At 35.3% G+C, this 14090-nt stretch overlaps 1 protein-coding gene across 1 annotated transcript in view; it reads right to left on the minus strand.

Moving 5' to 3' along the window:
- Positions 1-14090, minus strand: part of CNTN5 (contactin 5) — a 573072-nt gene that overhangs the window by 132887 nt on the left and 426095 nt on the right. The gene's annotated exons all lie outside the window — the stretch shown is intronic.

Below are 14090 nucleotides of genomic sequence, written 5' to 3' on the forward strand. Positions count from 1 at the left end.
CTCAAGTCTTGCATGTCTTAATCAATAATTAGTCATCTTTCATTTAATTTTTAAATGTCTTTTGAAACCTCCTGATTTTTTTTAACTCTCAAATCTAATATTTATTGAGGAACACACTCAGATACTATAATCTATATACATTTGTTAAATTTTAAAGTCACAGTTATATGCACAGTAATTCATGTAAATAAGTTTTAAAGGAAAGAGAATTGTTGTACAGAAGTTGACAATGGTATGAATTTGGGCTAGCTAATTTTTTCCTCAGATTAGTTTACTTTCACCATACCTTTATCTGATTAAACTCCTTTAATTATGGATAACTTCATAAATATTTGTGGATAGTTTCATAAATATTTCTATTCTTTTCAATAGCTTAAGTACAACAAACTGAATGATAACACAAATAATGATATCACTGTTCATTAACGAGAAACAACTGGAGTATTCTGGCAAAAAGAGCCTCTGGAATTCATTTTGGGCATGGACTATACGGTATAGTTTATGTTTGCTTTAAACATAACCATAGTCTTCTTACAGCAACTAATTAAGAAACATATCTGGTTTTGTTCTCTATCACATAGTCTTAAAGAACAGAAATCACTAGAACCAAATTTTGGTGGAAGCATTAAACATACATTATTTTAGGACAGAGAAGGTAGTAGATATTATAATTATTTTCAGAATATGCTATTATTGTGAAATACAAGTTAATTCATTTGTTCATTTAAAAATTAATATTTCCCTATTAATTTATTTCTCTCTGCTGCCAATTTTCTATTAACAAGTGATCAAACTTTCCTAACATTTTAAAGGAGAAACAACAGTGTAAAGTGGAACAATTACTATATATTCAACTTGAGTGCTTTGTTGGCTTAACTTAATTCAATAAAAAGGATCAATTCAGACAGTGACTGGCTAATTTAGTCAAAGCAGTTGACCTAGTTTGTGTTGCTAGTGGCACTGTTTGTTGAGTTTCAGAGCTGTACAATTATTTTTTCAAAGGCTCTTTTTTTTCTATATAATATCACACATATAATCCAGCTTTTAGTTTAGTTTTAAAAGTGACCACATAACTGAAGTTAAAAATCATTTGGTACTGATAATTAAGTGTTGACCGTGTGGTAGATTGTTGCAGTAATGGCCTCCAAGTTTCACATATGTCCCTGGACCCATACCCTTGGGGAATCTCTTCCCACACAGTCTCTGTCCTTCACCAAGTGACTTGTATTGGTCAGTGAGAAATTGGGAAACATGGAAAAAAACAGACACTTGAACTGAGCTGTACATCGTGTTATTTTGGAGCCATGTGACAAAGCCTGGGCTAGCCTGCTGCAGGGTGATAAACCACGTGTAGCTGATATGACTCATCCTAGCTGCCCGCCTCCCTGCTTCACACCGTAAAGAGCTCCCAGTTGACCTGAGAGCAGACTGCAGCCACATTAATGAGATCGGTTGACACCAGCAGGAAAACCACCTGAGTCCAGCTCAAATTATTGGCTTATAGAATTGGGTTGTACATTTTGGGGAGTTTGTTTTGCAGAAAATGCTAACTGACATAGAAATTGGAACCATGATTGAATGAGACCTTTGTAGATCCTAAGATGAGGGTTGCAATTTGGAGAAATGTAAAAAATTGTAACCAGTAGACAGGCAATTGTAGACTGCGAAAATGGTCACAATACTTTGCAGTTCCTCCCTACAGGAGGTGGAGTCTGTTTCCCCACCCTTTGAATCTGGTATGCCAATAGAATGTGGCAGAAGTGAGATGGTGTAAATTCTGTGCTTAAGCCTAATTTAGAAAGAAGCTTCAGTTCTTGCTATCTGTGAATAAGGCAGGGCTAGCCTGGTGGACAGTGAGAAACAGGTAGCCAATTTTCCCTTATAGCTCCAGCCAAAGCTAGTTGATCCTCAAAATCAGAGCTTCCTAGTTGACTAGCAGTGGCTGAAGATGCATAAGTGAGTCCATAAGCTTAGCAGGTGAATTGCCAATTCAGCTGGGCACAGCCAACGTTATCATTCCAACTCGTAGAATCAGGAGCAAAATAAATGGGTATTTGAAACTACAATGTTTTGGGGTGACTTGTTTTGCAGCAAAGACTGATAGATATTGTGTTTAATTCTCACCTTTGTATGTTGAGGATCATAACTTCTTAATTTCTTTTTATAGGTACAAGGAGAGGTATAAAATTATTCACTGATATTTAATTTGTAAAATTTTCTCTCTCTAAAGATATTTAAATCTCAACATCTAAAATGTAAAATTAAAACAAACCAGTGGATTACTCCAGTTAGAATTTTGGTATGAGACTAAATGTGGTTGGAAATAGCAATATGGGCAAAAACCGAAAAAAAAAAAAAAAAAGTTGCTAAGAAAAATGTTCCTTAAATTCTTCTGCCTGATTATTCTTAAAAGTAAATGGAAACGTTCTTACTGAAATGCTTGGACCGCTAACGGTAGCTAAGGTTACTTTAAACACAGGAGGCACTGTAACAGCTTGTTCAGAATGATTACTGACGTGATGAATGCAGTGAACACAGTATGTCACAAAGCCCCTTACTTCAGGAAAAGCCAAAAATATTTCGTTATTCCTTACTACTTAAGTGATGGATAATGATAATTAGACTGCAAGTTTCAGAAATGCTTTTAGGAAATACTATTGCTAGATTTACTAAGTAAAACAAATTTCGTCAATATGCTATATTTTTATATGGGGCAATCAGCAGTTAATAAAATTAAAATACAGTATTTTATAGTTTATTAGACTTCTTTGTATGTAATCCTTAAACTATTTAGTATGGTGCCATAACTCTGTCCTATAGGGTCGCTATGAGTTGGAATCGACTCGACTGCACTGTGTTTTTTTTTGGGGGGGGTCTCTATTTTAGCTAACTTTGCTTTAAAGTAGATAATTCTTTTGGTTTTACAGGATGTATAAGGTGTATAATAAAACACAATTTGATTTTAAGATAATGTGAAAATTATCAGTTAGATTATTCCATACCTTATGCTAGTTGATTGAATAATCTTTAGTGATAAACTTAGTTGAATTCAATTGAACATTAATTGTAAGAACAAGTCTTTCTGCCAATGACGTGTCTGGTTAATAATTCAAATTTCTTTCAACAGTATGGTGCCTCCAAACTATATTACATAAACAGTTGTTTACAATTATATTTATTAAGATAGACTATGAACTCCAGAAGGGAGAAGCCATGCCTTACTCAGGCATATAGTCTCTGCCCTGCTACACACATTACAGGTAATCATTAAATGTTTATTAAAGTGAATAAATGTATTAAAAAATTTCTGATAACCCTACATTCTTCTTTTTTGACAGGGTAGCTAGGTTAGCAGATAAGCAAAGAAGTGGGGAGCGACTATACATAAAATGTTTAAATTCTATTAATTTATATATTAATTACTTTGACATATACTTAACAAATACTGACACATACTTTATTTAGCAAATATATTTGCCGGGCATGATGCCAGTTGCTGACAATGGTGATCAAGATAAATAGAATCTGTGTCTCCAAGGAATTTATAGTTTAATCAAGGGATACATTGGAAGAAAACAGAAATTCTGATTTTAGTCCCTCTTTCTCCTTAACTGCATTGTATTCTCAGAACAGCCTCTGGAACAATGAGCAGCTTCCTGAAAAATCACAGTGAATTATCTATTATCCAACATTGGGTTGCATCTTAACATTGCAATGTTAATTTCTGTTGTAGACACCCCACAGAAAGCTTGAAAGAAGCAACATGTAAATTTATGTAAAACACATATACTTATGCTAAGCTATCCCTGGATTTAATTTGGAAAAATCTGGCAGCTTTACTTTTGGAAATATGTAACTTGCTATAATTGAAACCTAGAATAGTCATGGCCATTTACTTAACTCTCATAAGTGAGACAAAAAGCTTTCTTTAAAATAGAATTTTTATAGAAGTTTATTAAGTGAGGTATGATCTAACCATGCCATCGCCATTTGTTTTGGGGATTTTGCAGACAAAACCTCCATATCTTTGATATTTACCTCATGCTCAGCTTCTACCTGGAATGTCTTTTCCCCTTCTGCTTCCCCTCCTTGCTTTGCTTAAAAGGCCCTCTCATTTCCCCTTGACATTTGTTGTCAGCCCCTTATTTACAGGACTGAATCCATAGAGTTTTCATTGGCTGCTTTTTGGATTTCCAGGCCTTTCTTCCTAGCCTGTCTTAGTCTGAAAGCTCCACTGAAATATGTACAGCATTAAAGCAACACAAAGCTCCCACTAACAGACAAGTGGTGGCTGTCCTTGAGGTGCATGGGCTAGAAATCAAACCTGGGCCTCCTATATGGAAAATAAGAATTCCACCACTGAAACATCACTGCCATAACTACCCCTTTAAGATTAGCTCAGGCACTATTTTGCTAAGGAGCCATGGTAGCACAGTTTTTAAAGCACTCGGCTGCTATCCAAAAGGTCAGTTGTTTGAACCCACCAGCCACTGCACGAGAAAGATGTGGCAGTCTGCTTCCGTCAAGATTTACAGCCTTGGAAACCCTGTGGGGCTGTCCTACTCTGTCCTGAGGGGTTGTTATGAGTTGGAATCAAATCGAGGGCAACGTTTTTTTTGTTTTTTGTTTTGGTTGTGGAAGACTTCTCTGTTTCCACAGGCTGGATGGTGCGTAACTTTGACGGAGTTCCCTGAACGTACGGCTTCCATTGCTCTTGCTGCATATCTGTTTATAGGTCTATTCTTCTGTAAGACTCTAAGCTCCACAAAAGCAGGGCTCTCAGTTATATTCATAACTATATTCATTACTTTATTATATTAAAATATTCATAATCTCCAGCAGAATGTTTGCTTTGTGATTCCAGGATCTCGTCAACTGATTACTACTGAGTCATCATTCCTAGATCAGTGCCTAACATACAGGTACCCAAAAAATCTCCCTATAACTGAGATAAACTTAGAATTCATATACTGTAAGCTGACAAATACTCTAAGGAACCATCAGTTATTCATAAAAAATAACAGTTTAATGTTTCCAAATTCTTCAAGCTGACCTTTCCACTCCTCTTGTATAAGGGATATCAGCTGAAGGAAAGAGGTGAATACTTCAATATTATTATTAAAATTTCCTCTTCCTCCTCCTCTGAGAGTGGAAACATCATTGAGAGGCCACCTACTGAGTTACTAATTCTAAACTCTTAAAGTTCGCTGTTATATTGTAATATGATTAAAAAAAAAAAAAAAAGCCCATGAAAGAAACCAGGGGATTTGAAAAGCTAAAAGCTAAACAGATCATAACATTTAGGCACCCTTAAGAATTTAATACAAAACAGATGCAGAAAGAAAAATTGTGAAATAAAAGTAGAATTTCAAAGGTGTCTTGAAAATAATGGTCTCTCAAAAACTGAACTCTTTGAAAATCACTTTGAGAGATAATATGAATCTAAAACACAACACTTACATATCAATAATATCTCAAAATGTAAAATGGAATCATGTTTGCTTATAAAAGCTTTAAACCTTATGTGGTATTAGATAACATGGACAGTCTTTTATTTGTAGAGGCTTTCAACCACTATAAAGAAAAATCTTTGATATATTATTCCTACAAGGTAAAAATTCTAATATGAAGGGTCTTATTAAACTGTGCATTTCATCACTCTGCAGGTTAAATTATATCCCCTGAATACATAGATGTATGTAGGATGTTCTCTTTAAAATAACACAAAGCCTATAAAATAGACATCACCTTTGCTTCAACATAACTATAATCCATTATACTTTTCTCTTTAATTAAGAACTTTTTTTATGATTATTTCTGGAAAAAAATAATTTTTTTAGCACCATATTAAAATATTTAAATTTTTATGTTAAGCAAAATGAGTAAAATATTGATCACTGAGATCTTCTATAATTATAATAGTGGTTGGAAACTTTCCTCTCAGAAAAAATAAAAGTTATTTAGCATTATAGTCAGCATTTGTTTCTCTGTGGCCTATTCTAAGTGGCTACCTTCCCTGATTCCTTTAGTAACTCTACACATGTTTATTTAGTCCTTCATGTGCACCAGGTGCCGTGTTAAGTTTAGAAAATACACATATTTCTAACTTCCAGAAATGTCAAGGCTAGGAGGAAAAGAATCAAGCACACATTTATAGTATAGTTTGATACTCGCTCTGGTAGAGGAATGTGTGAGGTGTAATAAGACACCGGGAGAGGAATGAAAGCTGAGTCTCCGGAGACATGTAAGAGTTTGCACAACTGACAAGGATAAGTCAGGGAAGTGTTTTCTCAGCAGTTCTCAGGAGTGGATCAGCATGTGGGAGCACAATATTCCCACTGAATTTGCTGTAAAATAAAGTGTAAGAGGAAAATGGTGGAAAATGAGGTTTGGTATCTAGGCTGGAGTCAGATTAAGGATGGGGAGTTTGTGTGTGGCACGTCCTTTTCTGTACTTATTTGTGATGGGGAGGTGTAACACAATAGAATTGGCTTGTGTGAAGTAATTGTTAAATTTTAACTGCAACATAAAAGGTGGTGAGAGGTCAGCACTGCAAATAAGTGTTGGAAGCAGGACTTTGACTACAGAAACAGAGGAGAGGAATCAACAGATACAAGCAGAATTAATAGATTTGATAATTTACTGGATATGGGAACATGAGACACTTTCAGCTGCTGGACTTCACCACTGAATTTTGATGGCCAAACATGAAATTAACAACGTGGTAAATAACGTACTCAATGAGAGCAAAGATGATATTAAATGTCTCAAAAGGGGAAATGGATTTTTTGTATAAGAATGATTTGGGATCCTCTGCTCTACATTCTTTGTCTCACCTTCAGCTATAAAAGTGATGGAACATATTGCATATCATATTCATTTTGAAAGAGCCTTCAAAAGACTAAAATGGAGGGGACAATAAAAATGGGCTCACACACTATACAATTACAGCAGCTAGAACAGTGAGCTTTAGTTAATGGGAAAACACACCCTCAAAGCATCTGAAGAGGCAAGTGTAGTAGGATATTTTAAGATGTTTTCCAGTTCATTCTCAGTAACTTTTGCAGGCGGATTTTTAGCAACGTGATGAGTTGGTCTTACGAAACATGTGACTTTGATGTTTTACTAGTGATCAAGAAAGTGAGTAAATAATGTAAGGATAACCTTAGTTGTCCAACTAAAGAGGTGAGACAGCATCACAGAAACACAATCTTTCTATGCACTCAATTTTCAAAAAGCCACAGTGAGGAATCACAGCTAATTTTAGTTCTTCGTATCTGTGCTTTGAACTATCGAGCAAGATTTGGAATATCATTCATGGCAATAAAGTTTCAGGCTCACACAAGCCTGTCATAAGGGTGGCTGTGTCATAAATGGGCCTTTGTTGCTCAATTCCTTGTTAGTGAGGCCCTTTGCCCCTATTCTTTTCTGGGAATGAGCTTCTTCATCTATGTGTAACTTACCTGACTCACAATGTTGATGTGGGAATCAAATGAAATCATACATATGAGTGAACGAAAAGAGTTAAAAGTTCTCTACAAGATGCAATATTCTATTAATACTTTTTAGCTTACGTCTTAATCAGATAATGAATCAGTTTCAAATTTATTCTGAAACAATAAACTAAATTTTTAAGAGTCTCAGTTGAAGGACTGTATGTAACCGTACAATCAGAGTAAAAACATATGAGGAGTGAATGATTGTAGAGGAATATATGGACATCTTAGCAGCAATGCAAATAATTGGCTCGTAAATTCTAAACTGAATTAAGGAGATTTATCTAAATTAGTCGCAAGGCGATATAATTTAATGTTAAACTTGTTGAGAAAGAAAGAAATTTATTATGCTTTTTTTTTCTCTAAATAGTTTTAGATATGCTCTAAATTTAATAAAAGATATTGGAAAGCTTGGAAACCCTGGTGGCTTAGCGGTTAAGTGCTATGGCTGCTAACCAAAGGGTTGGCAGTTCGAATCCATCAGGCGCTCCTTGGAAACTCTATGGGGCAGTTCTACTCTGTCCTGTAGGGTCGCTATGAGTCGGAATTGACTTGACGGCACTGGGTTTGGTTTGGTTTTTTATTGGAAAGCTCTATTGTATTGGGGTTCTGACCTCAGTTTGAAATAATAACACTCCTACAGAACAATCATGTAAATTTGGGAATGTTGTTTGTCTTTCTGAGTTTCTTTTTCTTCTGTCAAAAAAAAAAAAATTATTATTCCTACACTACAAGATATTTGTGTGAGTAAATAAAAAAAATTAAAAAAACTCTAGCGCATTACTAGTGTCTAATAGGCGATATTTTGTTATTATTACTTATGTCTGTTCCCAGTGCTTTCTGAGTGATGGCATCTGGCTGTCTTAGGTCAGGTTTTCAGAGAATCAGACTTTGAGATGAACATTGTGTGTAAAGAGTTCATCGGAAAGTACGATTGGGATCAACACTTACGGAGAAGTGAAGGAAGTAAAATTGGGCAGAGGAGGTGTTTATCTGTGATGCAATCACAACAAAGACCTCAGCTAATCCCAGGGGGATCTTTGGATGTTGTAGTGTGTTATAGACCCTCAGAGTTGTCTTGCCTTGAGACAAGGCGTCCAAGCTTTATAATCACCCCTATGCATTCATCACCTATAAGCACTGGGCACAGGCAAATTGATGAGGTATAACTTGAGAGAGACAGCTCTCTTCGACTGAAGGCAATTCCCAGATAGAAACTCTGTTGAGAACTGTCAGCCACTAATACTTGCAGCAGCTTGGGGAAGGAGTGCTTCAGTTTTGAAGGTGGGATTTCGATAACACACTACAACATCTACTACAACAGTCTATGGTAGCCTCACTTAAAATTGACACAATTGATTAGGCATAATAGTCAATGTTAACAACAATAATAACAATGGTAGCAACAACCCACTGGAACTTAGCAGTAGTCACATTTCCAAAGACACAGATACTTTATTCCAGGTTAAATTCATTTTTTAATTGGATTTAAAAAAATCAACCCAAGGAGAATATAGTATTAGAATAATCCAGTTTGAGTTCATACATGCATGGAATGGAAAAAAGTTTTGGAGAAAAATAAATAAAACTTGCAAATAAGGAAAAAAAAAAAGGAGTCTAGACACACATAAACATTTCTTAATTCCTGGAATCAGCAAGCTAGAAGCATATATAATTTCTGGAGATTACAATCTAAGAAAGCAAACTCTGTTAAGAGGTGAGTGTCCTTTTCTATTTTTCATTTCTCCACTCCTCCCAATACGATAACTTGAAACATCCCGGGGGCTCTGATGAGAATTTCCAGACACTGGATAATATATACTTTTATCCTCTCACAGATCACAGGCTATTGATCAGATTTTTCCCAGCATGGGCCACAACTACGATTGCCTTTCTTCTGTCAAGAAACTAAAAAACCCTGGTGGCAAGGTTGTTAAAATGCTCAGCAGCTAACTAGAAGGTCGGTGGTTCAAACCCAACAGTCACTCTGAGGGGAAAAGATGTGGCAGTCTGCTTCTGTAAAGATGTACAGCTTTGAAAACCTTATGGGGGCAGTTCTACTCTGCCCTATAGGGTTGCTATGAGTTGGAATCCATATGACAACAGTGGGTTTGGTTTGACTTTTGGAAACTAAATTCTTAGAAGGTAAACTAGGAGCAGAAGTAACTATAATAGGAAAATTGACAAAGGCTAGGGCTTTTTGGCTAACGTAAAAGTTTTAAGGTTCTAACTCCCTTTTATTTACCTAAGCTAATTTTTAATAGCATAGTGGTTAAGTGCTATGGCTGCTAACCAAAAGGTCAGCAATTCGAATCCATCAGGTGCTCCTTGGAAACCCTATGGGGCACTTCTACTCTGTCCTATAGGGTCACTATGAGTCAAATTTAACTTGATGATGACTTTTTTTTTTTTTAAGCTAATACCCAGTATAAACCATGGGTATAAATAAGATATATCTCTTTATGAATTGTGTGCTTGGAATACAGGTTATAATAATTACTCCTACTTTTCAACTTTCTACTATTTAGATCTGATTGGTAATGGAATGAATTACCTCAGAGGGGTGAGATCCTCACGATTCAAATGGTTATAGCATATACTAATAACACGGACGGAGAATCAATGTATCAACCTAGGACAGACTCAGTAATCTCCAAGATTCTTCACAACCCTGAGATACAATATTTTATCCCTCCTTAGATTGCCTTTTCCTTTCTTCTTTGTCTATGTGAATTCTACCCACTTTCTGAGGCCTGGGTCACATACCAGCTTCCCCCCAAATAATATTGCCTCATATGATTATTATGAAAATTTGATGGTATTTGATAAATATGTCTTTTTTACTGACTTGGCACACAGTAGGTGCTCAATTAAGACCTTAAAAACTTGCTTTAATTCCTTATCTTTCTTTTCTCCACAATGACAAAAAGTCATATTAATTTCCTTCATTTCTGGACTCCAATTCTATTTGACTGCAGTAAAAGAAAGAAATAGGTAATTTTATAGTCAAATTTTTCTTGAATTACTTAATGTTCTGTGCTATCTTTATGCATACTGATTTTTTATTTCCCACAGCTTATAAAGAAGAGCCAAAAACTAAAAGTATTAATTAATATGGAGGGGCTAATCCTTATGATTGGAGAATCAACATAACGTAGTTTAAAAATCACTCTGTATCCTAACCATGCTTCCCTAATTTAGTACTCATGTAAACTTGAAAAGTCTTCTTCAGTTTCCACATCAAAAAATAGGGCTAAATATCCCTTGCCTTCCTAAGAGTATTGTTGCAGCCAGAGAACTGGGTAAAGGACCACACAAATAGTGCCCCTATACCACACTTTGGTTTAATTGTCCATTTTGTTGTAAATTAGCAAGTTTAGAGAGTTCACAAAGGAAAGGAAAATTCTTCTTTAGCAGACCACCCTGATGACGAATATTTGAGATATTTTCTCTGCCCAAACATAGAGCAAATTGTAGACTGCCATTACAAGCAGAGTAACTACTCTTTACACATTAAAAGGGCTAAAACTTTCTTATATTTCAAATGAACAATTAGGTATTTCAAGTCTCTGGAAAACCATGAATCACCACAGTCTTCCATTAAGACCACAGCTTTGAGGCCATCCGGCAACGTTCACATGCTGTTCACATATCCTGTGAGTAACAGGAGGCTCTCTGACCAACATAAACAATTGTGTCAAAACACAATTGTAAACATTTTTATTTGATAACCTCATAATGTTCGACTCCTCATAACCTCTGCTTAACCAACCTAGAGTGAAAGTAAAATCTGCAAGCTGTTAATTCCTGTTTCACACAGTTGTCAGAATGATCTCACAACCCAAATTCCACAGCTCAAAAATCAGTGCCTTTTACAACGAGCTTCTGCTGCTTTCTTTACATCTGTTCCACAGATATTGACTTGTTTTCTACTATGTGCCCTCACTGTTCTCTCCAGGCCCCGGTTACTCACCATTCCTGAAACAAGCACTAAACTCTTCCGTCTTTGCTCGACCTACCTTCTCTGCCTAAAATGCAGTTTCGTCTCATCACCTGACACAATCCTTCCACCAGCCGTGGTTCAGTTCAAATACCAACTGCATCCCTGTACATACAGCCCTCTGATCACTGCTCTATTGTAGTAGATGGCTAGCCTGTCTTCCCCTTTTATTGTGCTCTCTTAGAGGGTAAGGTCATGTCTTTTACTTTGGATCCCTCACAACACTTAGCTTATAAATTAAAATCTTAAGAATAGCCTTGCTCATTTGCCAAAAAAAGTGATTTGGGTGAATTGAATCAAATGTTTATGGACTAATTAATTGTTTGGGCCCTTTTAATGGTGGCTTTGATAATGGATTCACTCCAAATCCATTGCTCGGTTTGTAAAACATGGCAAGAGGGCAAAAGAAATAGAAGCATTTTTCATTACAGGTGTTTTAATTTAAATTTAAAAGCAAAAACTCTATTTTTTTTTAATTGATGTGTTTATATTTTTATCTATTTACTCTCTTGGAATGCAGCCCCAAAGGAATATTTCAGTTAAAGAATAATAATATATATAAAAAAAAAATTTTTTTTTTTTAATATAGATGTTACAAAGTTAACATATAAGATTTCACCTTAGAGTTTTATCCACAATCCAATGGCTTTGCATAGAAGCCATCAGTGCAACTAGCTGAAAAGTAAAGAACTTCATTAAGTCATATTTTGGCATCTTACAAGAAGCTAAATATCAATAGCTTTGGTATTTCTTTTTTTCAGAGTATTGGTTGATTAATTTAACCCTATGCATATTAAAGTGCTAAAGTATCCCCTCTTTCTTTGCTTATTCACCCCTATTTGACCCTCACTGGCAAATTTAGAACCCAGGGCAGTTGACCTAGTGTTAACTTCAATCAAAGGCACACTCCATTTCTCTGTTCTCTGAGTTCCATTTGGCTTTTTTACTCTGCTGGAATAGGCCCCTAAGGTGATGCCTGAAAGTCCTTCAACGGCTGTCCTTTGGAACAAAACATGCCTTAAGGTTACCCCCACTTGGCTGTCCTCTGTGCCCTGTCCTATCCTCTTACTCCCAGAGTCTTCCAGTCACCTCCCAAAAAGCCCAAAGGGCCCTTCCAAATCTCTTTTCTCTGAAATACTTCTATTTCTCCACTAACATATTATTTCCCAAACTCGTTAATGTTTTCACATGCAGAAGGGCAGGCAGGAGGAGAGATGGAATATTGTTCTTTCTTCCCCTGTCTTTTCATTGTTACAAAAATGGTTTTCTCTCCAGTATATGGTCCTGAATCCAGCCAGGACCAATTGCATCTTGAGGTAATTGGGAGGAAGGTAATAGACAGTTTCTTTTCTACTTCACAGTTTTGAAACTTCCAATTACATACATATTTCTATAAATTATTCCAAGTATACTACAATTGGTAAGTCCTACATTATCTTACAGCTAAGTATTTTTTTCACCTTTCAGCATGATAATTCGATTTATTCTTCTACCTTATAGTTTATTATTACTATCTAAAACGCAGAGCCTAATTTTAACATGGTTTGTAGCTCTTTTTTTTTTTTTTTTTTTTTGTGGCTCTATGGGTTTGATGGAATCAGGGGTCAATTTTGTACCTCTTAAGAGCAAAAACTATATGTACAAAGAGGTATATAGCAGGTATTATTAACTGCCAACATTAAGAAAATGATTAAATAAATTTATTAATATTAATGAATGATATCGACCTTAAGTGGTACTGTCTAAGAGACAAAGAATAGAATTCATATAATCTCACCAGGTCCATTAATTTTCTACTAATATTAAAATAAAGAGGGGGTATGTTTACATGAAGAAAGACCATTATTCATTGTACACATATTTATTTTTATATGTCTGGTCATTAAAAATGAAAGTTTATGGACAATTCTGAGAAGATATATTTTTGGTGGAACAGAAGTTGTTATATTTTCCAGGTCCTATTTCATGACATACATGGCATAAAATTTATTCACATTCTTGAGGGAATTATCAACCCAAGGTAAAGGAAGAGGAAAGCTGCAAGTTAGAGGACAATGAGTTATTTAATATGATCTAAATATTTTGCATGTAATTCAACCATTAATAATTAGACAAAATTTTAATCTTTAATGAGATGATGAAAAGTGTAGTTGGTTGTTGTTTCTTATTTACGTAGTCTCTCCCATTAATTGCAAAGTAAACCAGGAGGAGAGGAATAAATTTGGCAGGTAGTGTTTAATTTTGTTGAAACTGGCCAATACAACAAAAATAGCTCATCTTTACTCTTTTACTAATAAACACAGCTAGAAGAAATCTTAGAAATTATCTAGACCAGCTCTCACTTTACTTCTCTATGAGATTAATGCCAAATTAAGTGACTGACTTTATGTTACATAGATGATTAGCAATTGAGCTTGAACTTGATTTGGAGAATCCTGACTTTGGGTCCCAAGACTTTTTTTCATTGTATCACATTACTTCTAAAATAAAATGCAAGCTCAAATGAGTTTCGTATGTTTGGGCTCACTACAGCTATGATTTTCTAATGCTTCCCACAATCTTTAAAAGAAAGAAAGAAATTGACATTAGTAAGT

This window comes from Elephas maximus, chromosome 7 (genome assembly GCF_024166365.1).
Source record: "Elephas maximus indicus isolate mEleMax1 chromosome 7, mEleMax1 primary haplotype, whole genome shotgun sequence".
Classification (NCBI taxonomy): domain Eukaryota; kingdom Metazoa; phylum Chordata; class Mammalia; order Proboscidea; family Elephantidae; genus Elephas; species Elephas maximus.